This window comes from Hyla sarda, chromosome 8 (genome assembly GCF_029499605.1).
Source record: "Hyla sarda isolate aHylSar1 chromosome 8, aHylSar1.hap1, whole genome shotgun sequence".
In the NCBI taxonomy this organism is placed as follows: Eukaryota; Metazoa; Chordata; class Amphibia; order Anura; family Hylidae; genus Hyla; species Hyla sarda.
Window position 1 is genome coordinate 102,659,582 of NC_079196.1, and position 18,355 is coordinate 102,677,936.

Consider the following 18,355-nt stretch of genomic DNA (forward strand, 5'->3'; position numbering starts at 1 on the left):
CACAGAGGATCCACCTCCTGCCAGCCGGCATCGTGACAGGTATTAACTCTGTGGGGTAAGGTGTTATTAACCCTGGATTATTCGTGACACCAGGATGCAGTTATTCCGGTATGGTAACCGCCGTCAACCAACCCAAAAACGGTCTTCAATAAAGGAATGTCCACAGCAGGAATTATGCAAGAACTGGAACTTTTACTTGTAATTCTTAAGAAACAGTCTTTACAGTTATGCAGTTTCTCTAGAGGAAACCGGGACACAGGATTCCTCGCAGGCTTGCTGGGACTTGTAGTATTGAGAATATCTATGCAGGCCACTGTGCTACTAATATTATTCTTGAATTGAGTAGTAGTCACTAGAATTGTAGATAGAGCTTGATAACTCACGTTTTGAAGTGGCTGCAGGTTCTTTAGGCTTTGGCCTAGCTGAGGTGAAATAGACAGTACAGGTATTGTGCTTGGCTAAATTCCAGGAGATAAGAGAGAGAGAGTTTAGAGACTACAGCCCCTTATATACTAAGGAGGCTGGACTAAAGCCCATTGGTTGCAAAGCCTGTGGATCCTGTACCCAAGGAACTCTGAGTATGTCAATGCTTTCCCTCTTAAAGGGGATCTTCCTTACAGTATATTTTCAGGTTGAAGAGTTAATGAAGAAATTTCTGTAACTGTTCAATTCATCTGAATATGGCATGGCAATATAGCCTACAAATCCATGCTTATGCTGCAGAAACAACTCTATTAAGATGTAAGGAATGGATTTACAGCTTCAGAAAATTCTGCAAAAATAAGCCGCATGTGAATGTATACTTAGGGGGATAGCCAGTAAAACCAATTTTACTAATGTCACTCTTAACCTACTGCTTTCACTTCACTACAAGCACTTGCTCAGCCTTAGGATAAAACAGTTTGCAGAAAGGCTGTTCTTCTGCAGGCATATCTAGCCTTTTCATGGCAAGCTGTTAAGTCATAAAATGAAGTATTACTAGCTAAGTGCACTCGTTTTGGGAAGTGGGGTTGCCATCGGGTATGGCCAGAGTATTCATTTCAGTGAAAGAGAATAGATCAAGAATGAACTGAATGCAGCCTTGCCATGTAAAGAAAACGATTGTTCCCTGACTCATTTTATCTTGCCTTCAGGCCGTTCTTTTAAGTGAAATTCTCTTTTCACAGGATCTTTTGTAGCTATTGTTGGACTCCAAAAGAGCTCACTGAAGCTCAGTGTTTTAATCTACAATGGATTAGTATGTGAAACCTCAGTTACCCTAATAGCTCATGAATTTGGGTGTAATAACAGCATTACCATGCTTTATCAATCTGGCAGAGTTGCTTTGAATATTTGTCTGTCATATATCTTAATAAAGCTTGGGTTATTCCAAAATGTTGCTAGTTCTACATAAATTGTCATTGTGTAAATGGGAACAAAGGAGTATTTTATTGATATTTATATGATGTTGGTAACAGGAAGCTTCTTGCAATAACATGAGCGTTTGAGAAGTGGCATCACTTTTTAGAAGGGGCTCATCATCAGATAACTGTGCTAACCAATCACAAAAGTTTAATGTTTCTGGAGTCTGCTTAAAGGCTTAAAGGGTACCTGTAACCAAACAAACTTTTATAACTCAGGCTATGTCCCCTAGCTACTCCTAAAACCCCTTCCACCGTAAAAAAATTTTTCCAGAGTTTTAAAAAGCTCTGTATCTTACATTTATTCTAGCTTACATCTAGCGTGCAATCTCCCAGCTGGAGAAAGTAGGCGTTTCCCAGCAGGCATAAAATCACTGAAGTCTGCTAGGGTTCACCGCCCTCACATCTTTGCACCGCTGTGATGAATAGAAGACCTCAGGCTCTGCAGCTTTCAGTGAGGCTCTGTGCAGCTGTAAATCAAGCTCAGTGCAGGGAGAAGCACTTGCTGAGTTTGGTCTCCGGCCAGGCAAGGAGGAGACCAAACTTTCATCTACATTTTAAACATATTTATGTTGATAATTTTAAAAAGCAAGGGAATGGCGAAGTGTCTGCTTATTACACAAGGAACACAATATTAAAAGTTTTATTTGGTGACAGGTATTCTTTAACCCCTTAAGGACATGCGCCATAAATGTAAGGAGCTGCATAGCATCACTTAGCGCACAGCGCCGTACATTTACGGCGCGGCTGTGACACGAGCGCAGAAGCTGTGCTCGCTTCATTCCTGGCGGGTCATGGCGGCTGTCAGCAGCCACGGACCAGCCAGTAATGGCAGACATCAGCGATCACAATGATGTCTGCCATTAACCCCTCAGGTGCCGTGATCAATACAAATCACGGCATCTGCGGCAGTGCGGCACTTATAATGGCTGATCTGATCGCTCGTGGCACTACCGCGCGGATAATATCAGCCAAGATGGTGGACGGAGGTTCCCTCACCTGCCTCCGTCCATCTCCCGGGGTCTTCTGCACTGATCTGCCTTCAAGCATACCAGAACAGAAGATCGTCGATAATACTGATCAGTGCTATGCCCTGTGCATAGTACTGAACAGTATTAGCAATCTAATGATTGCCATAAACAGTCCCCTATGAGGACTAAAAAAGTGTAAAATAAATGTAAAAAAAAGTTAAAAAATAAGTGAAATAAAATTTGAAAAAGCCCCTACCCCTTTTCCACATATTAATATAAAAAAGTTTAAAAAAAGATAAATAATAAACATATTTGCTATTGTTGCGTGCGTAAATGTCTGAACTATAAAAAATATAATGTTAATGATCCCCTACGGCAAACATAAAAAAAAAAAGTAATTCTCTTTTTTTGTCACATCAAACTGCAAAACAATTTAATAAAAAGTGATCAAAAAGACACACGAAAACGTCATACCAAAACAAACTACAGGTCATGTCGCACAAAATGAGCCCTCACTCATCCCTGAATAAGGAAAAATAAGCAAGTTAGAGGTGGTCAAAATAGGACAATTTTAGACATACTGATTTTGTATTGACCCATAGAATAAAGAAAACATGTAATTTTTACCGTAAAGTGTACAGCGCGAAAACAACCCCCCCCCCCCCCCAAATTTGCTAAATTATGATTTTTTGTTAAAATTTCCTTACACAATTTTTTTTGGGGGGGGGTTTACCATACACTTTAGGGTAAAATGAGTGATGTCATTACAAAGTACAACTGGTCACGCAGAAACAAGCCCTCATATGGGTCTGGGAATATAAAAGAGTTATGAATTTTAGAAGGTGAGGAGGAAAAAACAAAAAACGCAAAAATAAAATTGGCTGTGTCCTTAAGGGGTTAAACTTTGCCAAGCCCGTTGGATACTGCTCTTTATTTGCTCGTGATTTTGTGCTAACCTATAGATTAGAATAAAAGAAACTTTAAAGCAGATGTCCTGTCTAGAAGCTTTTGTACTAACCCATCCTCCTCACCAGAGGCGTAGCTTGTAGCTTTTGGGCCCCGATGCAAAATCTGCAACAAGGCCCTGGTCTCTTATGGGGCAGATGTGTTTTGGAGTCCCCTTAGGCACCAGAGCCCCGGTGGAACCCACCTCTGCTACCTCTATAGCTACACTCCTGATCCTTACCCAGAGCCTAAATCTATTTTACTTCAAGGAATCGTAGGAATCTTCAGATCTCTTCAGATTTGGCTACCGAGATTGAAGGTATATTCCAGAGGACACAACTTATTCCCTATCCAGGGCATTAGGGATTAGTGTCTGATCACGGGGAGTCTGACCTCTGGGACCCACTGTGCACAGCTACTCCCCAGTCTTCACAGTGCTCTGGTCCCCATTTTTGAGAGGAGCAGGAGGGATGTCTTGCTCAGTCAATCAGGAGCTGAGACAGGGTCCCATTGGCTATGCAGACCATCACTCCTGCTTGTTTCCAACAGTGGGGCCGGAGCTCTCAGGACTTTGCTAAATTCAGGGTGAAAGATGGCCTGGTGTAATTACAAAGTACAATTGCATAAACAAGCTCTTAAATTGCCCCCTAAATTGAGAAAAAAATGAGAGCGCAAAAATGAAAATTGTCTGCATCCTCAAGGGGTTAAAACAAATGGTGTCCTGTATATAAGCACTATTTAAAATTCCCTCTGTGAAAAAACTTGTAAATATTTTTATCACCATCTAAAGATTCATATTGTTAAAAAATACATATAAATTCATAAAAAAAGAAATAATTACAACAGAATTAAAAGCTGCAACTGCAGGAGATTTATCAGTTTTTCACAAGACTTTGCACGAAAACTACATTTACCAGCTCTGAAAATGTCTCGCAATAAGTCTGGAAACCAATCATTCCCCTTTTCTAAGAAAATAACCAATAACATGATTTTCTAAACTGAAAAGGTCTTTGCTTCAAGCTACAGACTATAGTCTATTTTCTAATGAGAATATTATACATAATCTGAATAAATATGCAATAATCAGCGCTAATAATTAAGGTGCAATAGTCTGCAGTGGTAATTAAAGTGCAATAGTTTGCAGTTACCTGCCTATAATGGTAAATATAGAAGAATCGGTGAACTATAAATGCTGGATGGTTTATAAGGTGTACTATGCTGTAAATACAAAGAGTATGGTTAAGTAGGTGCAACGTTCTGCTGAAATGAGTGTAAGCAGCAGAACGTTGCACCTACTTATATATACTCTTTGGGGGACATGTATCATTGCATTTAGACCATTTTTCACGTCTACAAATTTTGCGCAATTGCGCTTTTTTTGCATAGAGCTGCGTTTTTTTTGGTGGACAGTTTTCTAAAGTTGTCACCAGTTTGGTCTACCGTACACCACCTAATCCAGTGGACTGGTATTTATCAATTGCGCAAAAAAAAAAGTAGATGTTTTTTTTTGCGCAATTGCACTTTTTTGCAAGAAAAGTAGTCTAAACCTAAGAGTGCTAGCAAGTACTCGTAGAAAATGGCAGACGGTGGAAGATGCAGGTGGAGGATGCAGGAGCCGTCTCTCAGGACTGCAGTACTACAACTACTCCCATCATGGGACAGAATCTGTCCCATAATGGGAGTAGTTGTAGTACCGGAGCGCTGAGAGACGCACATCCCCTGTCTGCGGGACTCTATTGTGACTGTTAGGACTACTACTCCCATCATGGACAGACTCTGTCCATGATGGGAGTTGTAGTCCTGGGGCTGAAGGACAGATCGCAGCAGGTCATTCTCCAGAGACCTGCTGCAATCTGCATATATTAACTTAAAAAGCCGGCGGTACATGCGGCTCCACTGCGCTGCCGCCGGCTCCTGTGTGCAGATGTCACGATTCATGATCCCCGCCGCCGGGAGAGGGGAGCTCTGATTGGTGGAAAGCTATTCACCACTATTAGCCAATCAGAGCTCCTGTCTTCTGGCAGGGATTATGAATTGTGACAGGTCTATACAGGGGAGCGAGTGGAGCCGCTTCTACAGTACAGTATATAATTGTTATGTGTACTGTACCCCCCGTCCCCCCCAGACTAATACTGACCCCTTCTATAGTGAGCGCTGGGACCGCTGTGTGATTGACAGGTCCCCAGCGCAAGTGTCCGGCCCCACTGACCTTTATATGTTATAAATCTTTATGATACACACTGCCCGTCCTCCTCTTCATTCTTCTGATACCGGAGACGCGCGGCTTCTGCTTTCACTATAGTCAGAGCGCCCCCTGCCGTTGTCTGGCCCCAGCCCTGTGCAGTGTGGAGGCAGGGAGGGGGCGCTCTGACTATAGACTATGATACAGAAGCCGCGCGTCTCCGGCATCAGAAGAATGAAGAGGAGGACGGGCAGTGTGTATCATAAAGATTTATAACATATAAAGGTCAGTGGGGCCGGACACTTGCGCTGGGGACCTGTCAATCACACAGCGGTCCCAGCGCTCACTATAGAAGGGGTCAGTATTAGTCTGGGGGGGGGGGTACAATACACATAACAATTATATACTGTAGAAGCGGCTCCACTCGCTCCCCTGTATAGACCTGTCACAATTCATAATCCCCACCAGAAGACAGGAGCTCTGATTGGTGTATAGTGGTGAATAGCTTTCCACCAATCAGAGCTCCCCTCTCCCGGCGCGGGGATTATGAATCGTGACATCTGTATACAGGAGGAGGGGGGGGGGGAGGGGAGTGCAGTGTTGCCGCTGGCTTTTAAAGTTAATAAATGCAGATCGCAGCGGGTCTCTGGAGAATGACCTGCTGCGATCTGTCCTTCAGCCCGAGGACTACAACTCCCATCATGGACAGAGTCTGTCCATGATGGGAGTAGTAGTCCTAACAGTCACAATACAGTTTCGCAGCTGGGGGATGTGTAAGAGCCATCCCTCAGCACTGCGGTACTACAACTACTCCCATCATGGGACACAAAATTTCCCATGATGGGAGTAGTAGTCCAAGGGCAGACTGACGGATCTCAGGGGTCTCACTCTTGAGACCCCTTGCAACTTCTCCGCCCCTGCCCCCTAGTGATGACATCATTAGGGGGCGGAGCTTCACAGTCCAGGCCTGAAACCAGGGTGGTAAGTATGGCTCTGTTCTCATTATGCGTTTTGCATAATGGGAACAGAGCCATTTTGGCAGTGTGTTCCCAAACAGGGAGACTCCAGCTGTTGTTTACCTACAGCCCCCATGATGGGAGTTGTAGTTTAGCAACAATTGGAGGCTCCCTCTTTAGGAACACACTGCATTATGTGCGCTCTACCCAGGGGAGAGCGCCAAAAATGTACTGACCCATTTTTCGTGTTTTTATTTTCTTGTCATTTCAGATAAGTGAATGCAGAGGACTACCTGAAATTCGGTGGAGTATGACGATGACTAGCATTTTTTTAATGTCAATAAAAGGGTTAACGAGGGCTGTGGGGGAGTGTTTTTTTAAATCCATTTTTTATTTCATGTGTTGTGTTTTCTATAATTGAAATTTCAGGCTTAGTAGTGGAAGCCGTCTTGTAGACTGAATCTATTACTAAGCTGGACTTAGCGTTAGCCCCGAAAACAGCTAGCGCTAACCCCCAATTATTACCCCGGTACTCACCGCCACAGGGGTGCCGGGAAGAGCCGTTACCAACAGGCCCGGAGCATCAAAAATAGCGCTCCTTGGCCTAGGCGGTAACAGGCTGGGGTTATTTAGGCTGGGGAGGGCCAGTAACAATGGTCCTCGCCCATTCTGGTAATGTCAGGCTGTTGCTGATTGGTTGGTGTCTGATTGACACTGAAAATATGGGGAAGCCTATGTGTTGTTTTTTTTTGTAATTAAAAAAAAGTGTGTGGTTCCCCATATTTTCAGTGTCAGTCAGATACCAACCAATCAGCAACAGCCTGACGTTACCAGGGTGGGCGAGGACCATTGTTACTGGCTCTCCCCAACCTAAATAACCCCAGCCAGGAGTGCTATTTTTGACACTCCAGGCCTGTTGGTACTGGCTCTTCCCGGCAACCCTGTGGTGGTGGGTAACGGGGTAATAATTGGGGGTTAGCGCTAGCTGTTTTTGTGGCTAACGCTAAGCCCGGCATTGAAAAAAAAATGTATTTAAAAAAAAAAAAAACACCCCCCACACAGCCCTCATTAAACCTTTTATTGACATTAAAAAAAAGCTGGTCATCATCGCAATACACTGAATCTGACGTAGTCCTTCCCATTCACGTATCTGAAATGAGAAAAAGAAAAGGTTAGGACATCATTTGCGATCTCACCTGGTGAGTGCGCCCATACTGCAGTGTGTAACAGGGAGCCTCCAATTGTTCTTGTCTGCCTACTGTATCCTGTATATACAGTCATCTATAGATGGCTGTATATACAGGAGAGCGCACAAAGATTTAACTCAGAGCTGCAGTGTGGGTTAACTCTTTCCTTGCTGGGCTCCTGTATAGTATACATGGATACACTATGCCCCCTGTATACTATACAGCGGGCGGAGGTAAGTAGTGATGCTCTGCACCCTGTATATGTATATGCTATACATCACTCCTTACTAGTGTTGCTCGCGAATATTCACAATTCGAATTTTATTCGCGAATATCGCATATTCGCGAATTCGCGAATATTCGCGAATATAGCGCTATATATTCGTAATTACGAATATTGTTTTTTTTTTTTTTTTTTCCACAGTACACATCACAGTGATCATCCCTCTCTGCTTCCAGCTTATGTGGTGTAAGAAGGCTCTAATACTACTGTGTGAGACTGGTGCGCGAATTTTCGCCTATGCGAAAATGTGCATATAAGAATTTTCGCATATACGAATTTTCGCCGGTGTTATTTTTTTATATGCAAATTTTCGCGCACGCGAATATTCGCATATGTCAATATTCGCATATGCGAAAATAAAACGAGGACATTACGAATATGCGAATATTCGCGAATATGACGAATATTCGTCCATATATTCGCGAATATTCGCGAATATTCGCGAATTTGAATATGGCCTATGCCGCTCAACACTACTCCTTACCTCCTTACACTCCGTGGGGCGGGCGCTCTGCATCCGACCCATGGAGTAGTACCTGCAGTGAAAAAAATGCACACAGGGTACAAAAATGTTTGTTTCCGCACACCAGCAAAAATGCAAGAAAAAACACAAGGGGGGAGATTAATCAAAACCTATGTAGAGGAAGAGTGGGACAGTTGCCCATAGCAACCTATCAGATTGCTCCTTTCATTTTTGTAAAGAAGCAATCTGATTGGTTGCCATGGGCAACTGCACTACTCTTCCTCTGTACAGTTTTTGATAAATCTCCCCCAAGAAAAATTACCAAAATGCAGGAAAAGCTGGGACCGTTTTTCAGGCGTTTTTGCTGGTGGACAAAAAAAAACCTCAGAGGAATCCTGAAAAACAATAGAACAAAAGCCCAGAGTCCAGGATACACCACTTTTTCTGTGAGGTGTAGAACAGGTCTACAAATAGAACTGTGTGGAGATTTAGACCATTGCACGAAATTTATCATGGGGCTTGCACAAGTTTGATAAATTTGGAGAAATTGCTCCAAATTTAGACCAACCAAAATGATCTACAAAAAACGTCTACCAACAACAACATTGATACATCTCCCCCTTTGTATTTACAGCATAGTACACCTTATCAACCATCCAGCATTTATAGTTCACCGATTCTTGTATATTTACCATTATTGACAGGTAACTGCAAACTATTGCACTTTAATTACCACTGCAGACTATTGCACCTTAATTATTAGCGCTGATTGTTGCATATTTATTCATACTTTTAACCCTTTGTATATGGTATATAGGGAACCATATTATTTTAATCGGCAGCTTACCCTGATCGTGTCCACCCTAGCGCTTGTAGTGTATAACTCAATATACATAATTTATATTAGGCTATTGCTTTATACCATGTCTGCATTTGGCAGCAGAGGGCGCTCATGATTCATTTTTGCTAGTCATTATAATCATGATTAATACACACGCCTAGTTCAAAGTTAAAAGCAGATAAATGGTGTGAATAAAGAACATATTTCTTATCATAATAAGAGTGTACAATAATTAAACTTCCATTTAGATCTCTGCATTGTTGGCTACGTTATAGAAAAATTATTCAGTGTACTGTATCCGTAAGGTTATGTTATGTACCATACTGCTGTCTGTTGTACTCATAGTCACTTGGTTGCTGCTAGGTCCTTTTTTTGCCTACCACCTTGTCTCTTTCACTGTGGTTCCTGCTTCAGCCTACTATCTGCTCCCAGCCATGTCTTAGTAGCTTAGTAGTTTCTTTACTTTACTGGCCCTTAGGGTGCGCAAGCACATTCTTGCCATGCGCAAACTTCACCTATCCCTGCCTAGAACTACATACTTAAGGGGTACTCCGGGGAAATAAACGTATCCCCTATTTACAAAGAATATTTTTTCTTTCTTGTGATTGGCTGAACAGGCCTTTACTTCTGCAAATATGGTGCCCCATACTACTGAAGATTGCTGGGGTCCCCCCCCCCTCGTGATTAGACACTTATCCCCAGTGGATCATGGATACGTTTATTTCCCCAGGATACCCCTTTAAGGCTATGTTCACACGCCCAAAAATGTGTGGAATGTCCGCCCAGAAAACATGGTTGTACATTCCGCATGGCAATGCATTTCCTAGCAGAATCCACAGAAAGAATAGGCATCTGCCACGGAAATTCCACCAGATGCACAGTGCAGCAGAATCCTATTAAAATCAAGGGGACCCTGCTGTAGTGAAATTTCCAAGCGGAATATTCCTACAGACTTCCGTTTGGAATTTTTTTGCCGTGTGAACATAGCCTAAGGCTAAGTTTCTACTTGTTTTTTAGTCCTGCGTTTTTTGGTTTGAAAAAAAACTAAAGAAAAAGCACCTGCATTTTCCTGCATCTGGTGTTTTTTCTGGCGTTTTTTCATTTTCGTGGAAATTGCATTTTTGGCACCTTGGCTGTTTTTTTGGTACCCAAAATGAGTTGGGTACCAAAAAAATAAAATAAATAAATAAATGCCCCATATCTGAAACTCTCCTGCAGGTTCTATGGGAATGTGTTTCAAATGACGTTCATAGAAGTCTTTGTAGATGATGGTGAGTTGAGACCATGTATCTAGCAATGCTGAAGCATAAATTCCTTCCACTTGCACATGTATCAAGAATTTAGGCCAAATCTTGGCCCCCATGCATAGACTATGTGTAGGCCTGTTCTTCCTTGGCTTGTAAGACCTGGTCATTTGAGTGTCCTCGAGCTCGGTTGCCAGCACCTCCACATGTACCTCCATGGAATTCGCAGGGCACTCCCGCTGAAAATGTCCTGACATTCCACATTTAAAGCAGTCCCCATGGCATTGTGAATCCTCAGGAAACAGCTTTCTCGGAATCTTTCTGTGTTGCCCCCTACTTCCAGGGAAGGATCTGCTCTCTTTGGCGGGGATTTGCATAAAAGCTCCAATTCAACCACCTTCTTCCTAAGGGCTGACAGTTCTGTATCCTCTTTCTCTTTCCATAGAGGAGGTGGACACATCTGGTCTTCCAATCTCCTGGCTGTATTTATTAATGTGGAATAGGGCAGAACTTTATCATCCAACTTGGCTCTCAGCGGAATCATAACTGGATTATTGGTCAAACCACCTCTCTGAATTTGCTTAGATAGCCGAACGTCCAACTCAGAGGTCCAACTCCTTTATGGAATAACTTTCCCAGCGATAGCTATAAACGGTTGATATAGTCATGGCTTTTTCATGTTCCTTCTGCTTAGTGGTTAGAAACTTAACCAACAGATCATCCAAATCTTCAGATTTCCCATAAGCGTTCTGTAAAACTTGCAGATAGTCTTGCGCCGTAGCTTGTCCATTCACTCCCTTGCACAGTCTTATCATGTCTGTATCTGGAAAATGAAGACTCTCCAACAACCGCTGTTTCTTTATGGTATCAGTACAAGATCATTCCTCCAACAATTGCATAGCATTCTCCTTCCAGACCTCAAAAGGCTCTTCTCCTGGAGGGACAGGCTGATTCCCGAAAACACCTTTAGTTTTCGGTAACTATGGATGTGGTTTGCTGTCACTATGGCCTGTGAGAGCTTTTGTAGTATCAGATTTGTGTCAGATACATCACTACTTCCTGTAGACGTGCCACTAAATACAGGGTTGTCTTGTTCCTGTAATGTTGGAGATGGGGAAGACACTATTTTAGTGGTAATAATCCCCTGTTCTCTAGTAGGGCGGGCAGCTTGTTTAGGCCTTTCCAGAGATGGGAGTCAGGGGCTTTTCTGCATCATAGTCTTTTGGTCCTAACCCAAAGGGTTGTTGTGGTGAGACCCTTTCTTTCTTATCAGTGAGGGCGTACACTCAGCTCCATGCTGGGAGCTGTAGTACCTGCATTAATAGACAGATTGTAGCGAGTGTCACTTCTGAAACCTGTTGCAATTTGTCTATTAATGCAGGTACTACAGCTCCCAGCATGGAGTTGAGAATGCTCCATGTTGGGTGCAGTAGTACCTGCAGTTAAACCGTAACTGTCATGGATTTTAACCCCCATAAACTAGCCCCATGATGACAAAGTTGTTAGAAATTACAGTTCAAGCATACCTTTTGCTGCTTTCTAATAGTAGTACAGCAAAATAACCTTAGGATGGCGCTGCTGATTCCAATGGTGGAGATAACAAACCGTAGCCAGAGATGTAGGTAATAAAAAACACTGGAAAGTTTATTTAAAAGTGCATAAAAAACAATAAAACTGGTTTTTATGCACTTTTCACCCCTTAAGGACCAGGCCCATTTTGGCCTTAAGGACCAGACCAATTTTATTTTTGCATTTCCGTTTTTTCCTCCTCACCTTCTAAAAATCATAACTCTTTTATATTGCCATCCACAGACCCATATGAGGGATTGTTTTTTGCATCACCAATTGTACTTTGAAATTACATCACTTATTTTACCATAAAATGTATGGCGCAACCAAACAAATATTATTTATGTGAGAAAATTGAAAAGAAAACCACAATTTAGCAAATTTTTTAAGGTTTTGCTTTCACGCTGTACACTTTACGGTGAAAATGACATGTTTTCTTTATTCTGTGGGTCAAAATGATTAAAATGATACCCATGTTATATGCTTTTATATAATTGTACCACTTTAAAAAAATCTTAAACCATTTTAACAAAATTAGCATGTTTAAAATTGCCCTGTTTTGACCACCTATAACTTTCTAATTTTTCCGAATATGGGGCGATATGAGGGCTAATTTTTTGCGCCATGATCTCTAGATTTTATCATTACCACTTTTGCCTAGATTTAACTTTTTATAAATTTTTTATAAATTTTTTTTGAATAAAATGTGACAAAAAAGCAGCAATTTTGGACTTTTAAAAATTTTCTTTATGTTTACGCCGTTCACCGTACAGGATAATTAACAATATAAATTGATAGTTCACACTTTTACACACGCGGCAATACCAAATATATGTATTTATAATTTTTTTATGCTTTTTTCGGGGTAAAATGAGAAACAGACGTTTTACCTTTTTATTGAGGGAGGGGATTTTTCACTTTTTTTTTTACTTTTTCCTTTTACATTTTTTTCCTTTTTTTTTTTTTACACTTTAATAGTCCCCATAGTGGACTATTTATAGCAATCATTTGATTGCTAATACTGTTCAGTGCTATGCATAGAACATATCACTGATCAGTGTTATCGGCGATCTTCTGCTCTGGTCTGCTCGATCTCAGACCAGAGCAGAAAACCCTGGGAGACAGTCATGGGACCTCCGGCTGCCATGCTGGATGATCGGATCCCTGCGGCAGCGCTGTGGGCGATCCGATCATCCATTTAAAGTACCGCACTGCCACAGATGCCGTGATCTGCATTGATCACTGTATCTAAGGGGTTAATGACGGACATCCGCTCGATCGCATGATGGTGAGGAATAGTGCGGAACGGTCATGGTGGAGCGTAAACGTTAGGTACCACGGCATCCTGAAGTCCATTTACATCCATTGTCGTTAAGGGGTTAAATAAACTGTCCAGTGTTTTGCATTACCTACATCTCTGGCTACCGTTTGTTATCTCCACCATTGGAATCAGCAGCGCCATCCTAAGGTTATTTTGCTGTACTACTATTGGTCTTCTCCCAGGAAACGGTTTTACCTCTCCTGCAACCTGAGGTTTAGCAGCGGTTCCAGCCTTCTTCTATAACTCCACAGATTTTGCTGCTTTCTAGCAGCTTTAATCGGGCTATAAATGCTTTCTATGAAAGTCAGTAACAGTTGCATATCCCCTGTATGTCAGTGCTGAGACCGCTGTGTGATTAACACACAGGTCCCAGTTCATAGGGCCCTTATTCTTTTATGTGGGTGGCGAGTTTTCTACTGTAAGGGTACGCATACACATACAGGATCCTGCGCAGATTTGATGCACAGGATTTGTAACTGCCGATTAGAAGCTGTACTCAGTGATTTAGTTTACATTGAAATATGCAGCAGAAAATCCTGTGCATCAAATCCTGTGCATCAAATCTGTGTACGTGTGAACATACCCTAAAAGAATAAACAGTGTCCGTTCTCCTGTGCACAGCGGTGCGATGCAGGCGGCCAGCTCTCACAGCAAGCGCTCACTCCCCATTGGCGGCATAATGCAATAGCGGAATAAGCTTTCCACGCACATCGCATCACCGCTGTGCACTCTAGGTAGACAGGAGAATGGGCGGCCTGCTCATTCTGCTACTGTATTACGCCATGCATAGGGCCTTAGGGGCCGAGTGCTTGCTGATGCCGCCCACATCGCATCACTGCTGTGCACAGGAGAACGGACACTGTTTATTCTTTTAGGGTATATTCACAGTACGTGCACTGTTTATGTGGCACCCACATATAAGAAGAATAAGGAGCCTATACGCTGGGACCTGTGTGTCAATCACACAGTGGTCCCAGTGCTGAAGTACAGGGGATATCCGACTGTTGCTGACTTTAATAAAAATAATTTTTTTAAACCTGATTAAGGCTGCTAGAAAGCAGCAAAAGGTATGCTTGAACTGTAATTTTAACAACTTTATCATCCTAGGGCTAGTTTATGGGGGTTAAAATCTGTGACAGTTGAGCTTTAAGGAAAGATGGGTGTCACTTCTGACACCTGTTGCGATCCTCCTGTATAATGTATAGATGTGGGCGGCCGCTCTTCTATGGTGCCCTGCACTGATGTATTTATGCACCTATTCATATTTCCCGCAGAGTGCCGGATAGTTCCAGCAAAACACAACTCTCTGTGGGAAATATGAATAGGTGTAAATATATGTCAGTGTAGGGGACCCTAGAAGAGCTATACATTATACAGGAGGATCACAACAGGTGTCAGAAGTGACATTCGGGCGATCTTTCCTTAAAGCGCAACTGTCACAGATTTTAGCCCCATAAACTAGCCCCAGGATGACAAAGTTGTTAGAAATTACAGTTCAGGCATACCTTTTGCTGCTTTCTAGAAGATTTAATCGGGCTAAAAAATGCTTTTTATGAAAGTCAGCAACAGTCGGATATCCCCTGTATGTCAGCGCTGGGACGGCTGTGGGATTGACACACAGATCCCAGTGCATAGGCCCCTTATTCTTCTTATATGCGTGTAGCGCATAAACAGTGCCTGTTCTCCTGTGCCCAGCAGTGATGTGATGCGGGCGGCCAAAGCAAGAGCTCTGTCCCTAAGGCCCTATGTGTGGCGTAATGCAGTAGCGGAATGAGCCGGCCACCCATTCTCCTGTCTTCCTAGAGTGCACAGCGGTGATGCAATGCATGCAGCCAGCTCATTCCGCTACTGCATTATGCCACCCATGGGGACCGAGCGATTGCTGTGAGATCTGGCCGCCCGCATCGCATCACCGCTGTGCACAGGAGAACGGACACTGTTTATTCTTTTACAGTAGAAAACTCACCACCCACATATAATAATAAGGGGCCTATGCGCTGGGACCTGTGTGTCAATCACACAGTGATCCCAGCGCTGACATACAGGGGATATGCGACTGTTGCTGATTTTCATAAAAAGCATTTATAGCTCGATTTAAGCTGCTAGAAAGCAGCAAAAGGTATGCTTGAACTGTAATTTCTAACAACTTTGTCATCCTGGGGCTAGTTGATGAGGCTTAAAATCCGTGACAGTTGCCCTTTAACTGCAGGTACTACTGCTCCCAACATGGAGCACACTCAGCTCCATGCTGGGAGCTGTAGTACCTGCATTAATAGACAGATTGCAACAGGTGTCAGAAGTGACACACGGGTGATCTTTCCTTAAAGCGCAACTGTCACAGATTTTAACCCCCATAAACTAGCCCCAGGATGACAAAGTTGTTAGAAATTACAGTTCAAGTATAGCTTTTGCTTCTTTCTAGCAGATTTAATTGGGCTAAAAAATGCTTTTTATGAAAGTCAGCAACAGTCAGATATCCCCTGTATGTCAGCGCTGGGATGGCTGTGTGATTGACACACAGGTCCCAGTGCATAGGCCCCTTATTCTTCTTATATGCGGGTCGCGCATAAACAGTGCTTGTTCTCCTGAGCCCAGCAGTGATGTGATGTGGGCGGCCACAGCAAGTGCTCGGTCCCTAAGGCCCTATGTGTGGCGTAATGGAGTAGCGGAATGAGCCGGCCACCCATTCTCCTGTCTTCGTGGAGTGCACAGCATTGATGTGATGCATGCAGCCAGCTCATTCCTCTACTGCATTATGCAGCCCATGGGGACCGAGCGCTTGCTGCGAGACCTGGCCGCCCGCATCGCATCACCGCTGTGCACAGGGGAACAGACACTGTTTATTCTTTTACAGTAGAAAACTCGCCACCCGCATATAAGAATAAGGGACCTGTGTGTCAATCATACAGTGGTCCCAGCGGTGACATACAGGGGATATCTGACTGTTGCTGACTTTCATAAAAAGCATTTATAGCTCGATTAAAGCTGCTAGAAAGCAGCAAAAGGTATGCTTGAACTGTAATTTCTAACAACTTTGCCATCCTGGGGCTAATTTATGGGGGTTAAAATCCGTGACAGTTGCGCTTTAACTGGAGGTACTACTGCTCCCAACATGAAGCACACTCAGCTCCATGCTGGGAGCTGTAGTACCTGCATTAATAGACAGATCGCAACAGGTGACAGAAGTGACATTCGCTGCGATCTTTCTATTAATGCTGGTGCTACAGCTCCCAGCATGGAGCTGAGTGGGCTCCATGTTGGGAGCAGTAGTACCTGCAGTAAAAAAAAGATCACAGCGGGTGTTACTCCTGACACCCACTGTGATCGTCCTGTATAATGCATAGATGCTGGGCACGGCCCCTCTTCTCTGGTCTCCTGCATTGCCGTATATATATATATATATATATATATATATATATATATATATAAATACCTATTATTCTTATTTCCCGCAGATAGTTGTGATTGGCTGGAACCATTTGGCCAATCACAGCTCTCTGCTGGAAATATGAATCTGTGATGAGAAGAACTTTACATCACAGAACATAGTGCGGGATAGCGCAAAAGAGCAGCCGGACGCCCGCATCTACATTATATAGGAGGAATGCAATGGGTGTCAGACCCTGGGGTGATCTGTCTATTACCACAGGTACTACTACTCCCATCATGGAACAGTCTGTTCCATGCTGGGAGTAGTAGTACTACCTTAAAAAAATAACAATAATAAAAAAAGAAAGAGGAAAAACTTAGAACACACACACTTTATTAAACACATTATTAAAAATATATTACTAATTAAAAAGTTTAGCAAAATGAATTATAAAAAATATATTATTTTTACATTTAAATGGCCCCTTTCTACATTTTTATTATTGTCGGCTACATTTTTAGGTCCCTGTTGCCCACATAAATTGGTCCCTGTTTAAAAATGAATACACATTTTGTTATAGAAAAAAATGTTTTCGTTAAATCATTTTTTTTTTACTGCAAGACTCAGTGGAATCTTAGCCTTAGAGTAATAACAAAATGGAGTGAATGAAGAAATTTGTTATTTTGAATCGAGTGGAAATTCGAATTTGGTCAGAAATTCGTAACAAATTCGGATTCGTCCGATTCAATTCGCTCATTTCTATTTGACACAATAGCACTCACTTTGTTGCAAATCTGGCTTACAAAACTGGCTGTGGAGAGCATTTTAAAAAAGGTGCACATTTTTTGTGCAAAAGGGTAAAAAGTTGCAGAAAAGTCGCAAAGGAGGAGTCCTACAAAGTGGTTTTCTGATGTAACAATTTTTGGTTATGTGCTCCAATTTTATCAACCCATTTGTGATATTATGATAAACCTTTCACACATATGCAAAACCAAATAAAATAATGGCTTCAAAACACAAACCGATAAATGCCCCTCTTTATTAGTGTTGAGCGGCATAGGCCATATTCGAATTCGCGAATATTCGTGAATATATGGACGAATATTCGCGAATATTCGCATATTCGTTATATTCTCGTTTTATTTTCGCGTATGCGAAACTATGCATATGCCAAAATTAACATATGTGAAAATTCGCATATGCTAATTTTCGCATATGCGAATTTTCGCACGCCAGTCTCACACAGTAGTATTACAGCCTTCTTTACACCACACAAGCTGAAAGCAGAGAGGGGTGATCACTGTGATGTGTACTGTGAAGAAAAAAAAAAACAAAAAACGAATATTCGTAATTACGAATATATAGCGCTATATTCGCGAAATTCGCGAATTCGCGAATATGCGATATTCGCGAATAATATTCGAATTGCGAATATTCGTAAGCAACACTACTCTTTATTCTATAAATCTATGTATCTATTTTATAACAGAAAGTATATCCATTATCTGATATAAGATATTTTGGGTTCTTTTCGTCTATAAAAAAAAAGCATATTGTGGTTCTTTGAAAAACAGAAATACGATTTGGAATTGATAATCTTTTGAACTGTTTGATTAAATGCTG